The sequence below is a fragment of the Gorilla gorilla genome, chromosome 5, assembly GCF_029281585.2.
Source record: "Gorilla gorilla gorilla isolate KB3781 chromosome 5, NHGRI_mGorGor1-v2.1_pri, whole genome shotgun sequence".
Taxonomy (NCBI): domain Eukaryota; kingdom Metazoa; phylum Chordata; class Mammalia; order Primates; family Hominidae; genus Gorilla; species Gorilla gorilla.
In genome coordinates, this window is record NC_073229.2 from 167,159,324 (window position 1) to 167,166,384 (window position 7,061).

The 7,061-nt window shown below is 35.4% G+C and overlaps 1 long non-coding RNA gene across 1 annotated transcript in view; it reads right to left on the bottom strand.

The window, feature by feature from the left end:
• The window catches only part of LOC129534562 (uncharacterized), a 29,013-nt gene extending 28,520 nt beyond the window's left edge, over window positions 1-493 (bottom strand). The window contains exon 1 of the long non-coding RNA XR_008681197.1: window positions 383-493. This is a non-coding gene — a long non-coding RNA (uncharacterized lncRNA). The remainder of the gene's footprint in view (window positions 1-382) is intronic.
• Between the last annotated feature and the right edge of the window lie 6,568 nt (window positions 494-7,061).

Genomic DNA, 7,061 nt, shown 5'->3' on the forward strand with positions numbered 1-7,061 from the left:
TTATTCGTCTCGGAATCCCCCATAACCCAGTGCCTTATGCCTATTATGCTGCATTCTCTTATGAAAAGATAAACAACCCTTAGAGATACCTTTCAATCATACTTGAGAATTGTACTGTATTTCTTGTCTTTCATGTACAGAAATTATAATGTTTTGTATTGTAGCTATATTATCATTAAAGGGCTCTCATTGTATACGTTTTGCACAAAGAAACTGAAAATCCAAGGGGGTCATTTGCTCAAGGGTATGCAAGCTAGTTATTGGGCATATTACTCCTATGAGCTACTTCCTATTTCATAACAGGTCAGCCTCCCGTTCTTAGCATAGCTTTTTCCTTCACTCATATCTGTTTTCTCTGTTGCCCTATGACCAACAAACTCACCATAAGAAAACGCCAGTCACATTTGCTGAATAGAAGTAACACTGTCTAATGCTTTCATTAAGGACAAAACACATCTGCTTCTTCACTCTGTGAAAATTGTACCTAGTTCTAAGAAGATGTGATGTCACAATATGTGAAAAGCATAACAGTTCATGGTAAAGGAACATCAACATTCCCTAGTGCTTTTAATGCAAAATTGTGTGCTGCTGTGTTCCATTTCTGTGATTATACATATGCAAGCTTAACGTAACTGATTTTCTTATTTGTAAACACTAGAAAATGTAAACAAAACTTGACATGTTAGTCACAATATTGAGGTGGTTGGAATGAATGCCTTAATTTTTCTATCATATTTTTAAATTAATAATATTTCATAGCAACCTATGTTGCTCTTTAGACTTAATATGAAATAGCCCTTAGAGTTGAAACAGAGTAAAAACCTGAATATGGTGGAAAGCTATATTAAGATATTTTAAAAATTATTTCTAATAAAGTTTTATAGACTTTAGGGCATGTAGCATTTGTCAAATTAACTATTAATACATAGTAATTTCATTATTATGGATTCCCTTTTTATATATATTTAAGAAACATATGAATGGCTTGGTGTAAAAGATGTAGAATGCAAATCTCATTCCTATGTAAGCAAAGCACTGATACACGCCTAAGTTCTTCCATTTGTTTTTTGTTTTTTGTTTTTGTTTTTGTTTTTGAGACAGAGTCTCATTCTGTTGCTGAGGCTGGAGTGCAGTGGCACTGTTTCGGCTCACTGCAACCTCCGTCTCCTGGGTTCAAGCAATTCTCCTGCCTCAGCCTCCCAAGTAGCTGGGATTACAGGCGTCCACCACCATGCCCGGCTAGTTTTTATATTTTTAGTAGAGACGGGGTTTCACCATGTTGGCCAGGCTGGTCTTGAACTGACCTCAGGTGATCCACCCGCTTCGGCCTCCCAAAGTGCTGGGATTACAGGCATGAGCCAACGTGCTCGGCCAAGTTCTTCCATTTGACCAAGGTAAATCTGTTTACATCCTCCTCTTTCTTCCTGAAAAATTACTCTCTGCCAATGTATTTATTACAAATGTTTGTTTTATGCTTGTTAATTCTCCATTTGTCAGGTACCATGCCTTTTTGTTTGACCTGCTGGGTCCTCATGTAGACATTAGGGTGGATGGGTACATAAAGATTTTTCTTGAATTTTGAGTCATTCTTTGTTTCCTGAGGATAATATCTTTTATTAGTCTTCTGCATAAAAATCTTATCCTTTGAGCTGTGGGCAGCTTACAGAAAAAATGCCTAGGAATATGACTAAAATATTTAAAAACCATTATATTTTAAAAGCCAGTATTTTTATTTTTTATTTACATATTTATTTAATTGTAAGTTGATGGATTATAGCTATATATATATTTATGGAGAATAAAGTGATATCATGATTTACGAGTACAATGTGTAATAATTAATAAAGCTAATATTTTAAAATTTATGAATGTCTTCTATTGAATCATGACACACATAATTGGTGTCCTGAAATATTATAATTTCAAAAGAATTGCTTCACTATAACTTCTTTCATAATTTGCCTACACATGCACTCCTCTGCTTGATCTTTTGTTTCTGTTATGACAAGGGAGAAGTTTTTTAAATTACGTGTCATTCACAAAGAGTCCTTTCACACAATTGACTCTTGAAAAGCAGATACCTTCAATAAGTCAGCCAAGTAAATTCCCATGAAGTCAAAAGACAGAAGTAAATGCTCCCTACCCTAGTCCTTTCTTCACATACTTTTTTTTTTTTTTGGTTCCAAAACCTCTTTCTAAAAATATGCAGGGTTTCCAGGACAATACTTGATTCTGTTATTTCTAGTACAAATTTACAGGTCTAAAATTCCTTCTAGTTTTATGCCAAAAATGAAATTCCAGGTCTCTTTAATAAGTTGTTTTATGTGAATTCCCTCATTCATTGATTTTCCTAACAAATTTTTATTATCTGACTAAAATGCATCAACTACAATATTGTAATCTGAAGATAAAAATATGAATAAGAAAGTTTCCCACCTTCATAAACTAATGGTGATACAGGTTTAGAATCATCAGAATGCAATATGATAAAGTGCTAACTGATGAAGAAGCACTAAGGAGAAAGAAAGAGATGATATTTGAACGAACCAAGAAAAGCCTCCCAGAAGTGTTGGGTCATAAAAATTGTGTAGGTGCTCATCAGATGAAAAGGAAGAGGATGGGCCTTCTAAGTGGCAGGAGATAAATGATAGGGCAGGCAGGTCAAAAGAAGAGTCAAGGAAAAATAGGATGTTGCCAGACACTAAAGGGTCTATATACCAACTACCTTGAGGACATGGAGGATTCATAACAGGTTTTCAAATACCGATTGAAATAAACACATTTAAGGTCATAACTATCTGTATGCAATGTATATTATTATCCTTTTTTCTGGCACATAATATTAATAGGTTGTTTAATGTGACTGTTATCTTTAGATATGACTTTATTGATGTTCCAACTTTTACACAGCCAAAAATGGTCCAGAACCATTTCTTGTTTGTTTAATTAATTATTCTCTCCAAGTGCCTAGTGCGTACTCATAAAATACTACACGACTATAGGAAAGCACTCTCTTCTGTAAAGAGTTTGGTTATTGGACAATCAAGATATAGCACATCTTTATGTTTATTTAATACTTCTTTGACCGTAAGCATGCCTCAATATTTTACTTATTATTCATTTCACTAGCCTGATGTGGTCTCAGTTCTTGTTTAGGTTTCTGCTCTAAGGAATTGAATCATAAAAGTGAAGGAGAAAGCCCTGCACAGGCTATGAAACATAGGTCAATCTTTGGGAAAATAGGTGTAGGGAACAGTGGCTTTCTGAGACATAACTTAGCAAATCAAAAGAAAAATAGACTTTTGCATTCAGCCTTGATGGGGTAACAGGACACAGATTTACCTTCCCACCACAAACAACTGAAGCATTGGACAAAATATATGAACAACTGTCTTTAGATGTTTGGCAATGAACTCTGCATGTTTGTGATCCCTAATAAAACAGTACAAAATAAAAAGAATGGTGTATTAGCGACCTGTAGCAAGCTAATCTAACATATGTGTTGTATTAGTCTATTTTTATGCTGCTGATAAAACCATACCTGAGACTGGGTGATTCATAAAGAAAAAGTGGTTTAATGGACTCACAGTTCCACATGGCTGGGGGGGCCTCACAATCATGGTGGAAGGCGAAAGGCACTTCTTACATAGCATCAAGCAAGACAGAATGAGAACCAAATGAAAGGGGTTTCCCGTTATAAAATCATCAGATCTTGTGAGACTTATTCACTGCCATGAGAACAGTATGAGGGAAATCACTCCCATGATTCAATCATCTCTCTCTGGCTCCCTCCCGTGACACATGAGGATTGTGAAAACTACAATTCAAGATGAGATTCGGGTGGGGACACAGCCAAACCATATCATGTGTAATTTTAGTTATGGGGAAATACTTGAATAATGGAACTTTTTTGTAAATTTGGTGAAAACTGTAAATGCAAAGGTTCAAGAAATGCAACAAATCCCAAGACAGATAAACATATACACAAGAAGACACAAACATGCCAAAGCCCATCATAATTAAAAGGCTGATAATAAGTGACGATGAGAAAAAAACTTTTCTTGTTGTTGTTTTTGTTTTGTTTTGTTTTTTTGTTTTTTGTTTTGAGACAGGGTCTCACTCTGTCGCCCAGGCTGGAGTGCAGTGGCGTGATCTCAGCTCAGAAATTCTGTGAGTCAAAAGACATCTATAAAGTACTAAATGAAAAACACTCATGACCTAGACATATCCAGCAGAAATATCCTTTACTAGATCCTTTAAAAATAAAGAAAAAATACAAAGTTTTTTTAGACAAGCAAAAGTTGAAAAATATTTGTCACTAGCAAATCTGTACTACAGAAATGTTAAAGGTTGTTCTTCAGGAAATTTATGTAATAAACTTAAATCTTGGCAAAGTATTGAAATTGAAAAGTACAGAAATAGTAAATGTAAATAAACAAATATTTTTCTCATTTTTTGATTCCTTAAGAGATAATTGTCAGTAAAAAAAATAATCAATATATTATATGTTTTGTAATACATGTAGAAGTAAAGTCTATGCAAAAATACAGGTTGAGTATCCATTGGACAAAATGCTGGGGACCAGAAGGGTTTTGAATTTTGGATTTTTTTGAATACTGGAATATTTGAATACACATAATGAGGTATCTTGGGAACGGGACCCAAGTCTAAACACAAAATTAATCCATGTTTTATATACACCTTATACACATATCCTGAAGGTAATTTTATGCAAAATATTTAATATTTTCGTGCATGAAACAAAGTTTGTATGCATTGAGTTGTAGAAGGCAAAGATGTCAGGTATGGAATTTTCCACTTGAAGCATCAATTCGGTGCTCAAAATGTTTTGAATTTTGGAGCATTTCAAATTTCAGACAGAAAAGATGAAGAAGATGTATCCTGTTGTACAGTTCTTACTTTTCATGGGAAGAGGCATAATATTAATTGAAGGTAGACTGTGAAAAGTTAATGATGCATATTGTAAATCTTAAAGCAAACATTTTTAAAAATGAAGAGAGTAAGTCATAGTGCCAATGAAACAGACTAATATAAAATACTTGATTTATATAATAGAAGGCAGGAAAAGAGAAAAAAGAACTCAGAACAAGTGGGTCAAAGAGAACACAAATAGTAGGACGACGAATTTCAACATAACTGTATTGATAATTACATTAAACCCAAACGGTATAAACAGTCTAATTAAAAGACAGAGACTGTAAGACCGAATAAAAAAATATGACCTGCTACTTACATACTGTCTACAAGAAATTCACTTTAAATATCAAAAAAGGATAAAAGTAAAAGGATGATAAAAGATGTAACATGCAAACACTGATCATAATAAAGCTGAACTGTGTCTTTTAAGATTACATGGGAATTCAAAACAAGAAATATCACCAGGGATAAAGAGGGCGTTTCATGAGACTAAAGTGTTCAATTTATCAAAATATCGTACCTGTTATCAGCCATAACAGACCTGAAGTCAACATTCACTAATTCTGTGATCTTAAAGCATGTGACTTCAGCATTCTTAGTCTAAGTTCCTTAATTTTATAAAATGGGGTTACTGCTTGACAGGACCGTTGCTACTAAAAGTACTCTGAGTTCTATGTGAAATGTGAAATTATTTCTCTGCCCATTTTCATATGTTTATTTTTAATTTTTTAACTCTTCATTTTTAAATCATTTCAGGTTTATAAAGCAGCTACAAAAAATCTTTGTACATTTTCACCAAAATTTCCCAGAAGTTAACATCTTATGTAACTAAATTATCAAAATCAGGAGATTAAACATTGATTCAGTACAATTATTAAACCTTCTTTAAAGTTTTACCAATTGTCTCTGTAATGTCACTTTTATTGTCCAGGATCCAATCCATGATCACATGCTGGTTTTGGCTGCCATGTGTATCTACTCTCCTTTATTCTAGAACTGATTCTCAGTGCTTCTTCGTCTTTCATGTTCTTGTCACTTTTGAAGGGCACTGGTCAGTTATGTTTAGAAATATTTCTAAATTTAGGGTTATTATTTTTTTTTTATTTGAGACAGTCTCACTCTGTCACCCAGGCTGGAGTGCAGTGGCACAATCTCGACTCACTGAAACCTCCTCCTCCCAGGTTCAAAAGATTTCCCTGCCTCAGCCTCCTGAGTACCTGGGATTAGAGGCTTGTGCCACCTTGTCAGACTAAGTTTTGAATTTTTAGTGGAGAGGGTGTTTCACCATGTTGACCAGGCTGGTCTCGAACTCCTGACCTCAAGTGATACCCCCCCACCTTGGCCTCCCAAAGTGCTGGGATTACAGGCGTGAGCCATTGTGCCTGGCCAAATTTAGGGCTATCTGATAGATTCCACAATTAAATATACATTAATTATTTTGAGTAAAAAAATCACAGGAATTATGCCATGTCTTTTTGAGTGCAGCATATCGGGAGACATAGGCCGTTGATTTGTCTCTTACTGATGATGTTAACTTTGATTAGTAGGTTAAGGTGGTGTCTTCCAGGCTTCTTTGACTTAAAGTTACTATTTTTCTTTTTGAAACCCTCAGAAAGTGTACCCTGTCACGTTTTCCCATTCAGTTTGGCATAAACAGAGAGAGGGAGGGAGGAAGGGGGGTGGAGAGAGAGAGAGAAAGAGAGGGGAGAGAGAGAACGTGAGAGGGAGTGTATTCCTGACATCTTTTTAGAGTACATTGTATCCATTTCTGCATTTCCATATCTTTTCTTAAACTACTTTAATTTAAAAAAAGAGATAGAAGGAATCTACTCTATCCTCATCCCAATCAAGTTGGAGCTAACTTAAGACTTGCCAAAGATAAAGAACCAGGCAGGAGCTGGGTGTGGTGGGTTATGCCTATAATTCCAGAGTTTTGGGGAGCCAAGGCAAGAGAATCCCTTGAGACCAGGAGTTCGAGGCTCCTGTGAGCTATGATTGCTCCATGGCACTCCACCCTGGGCAACAGAGAGAGAGAGAGAGAGAGAGAGACCCTGCCTCTGAAATAAAGGAACTCCTCGGGCACCTGAATTGTGCTGATGTTAACTCCTGTTTCAGTGGGAAAG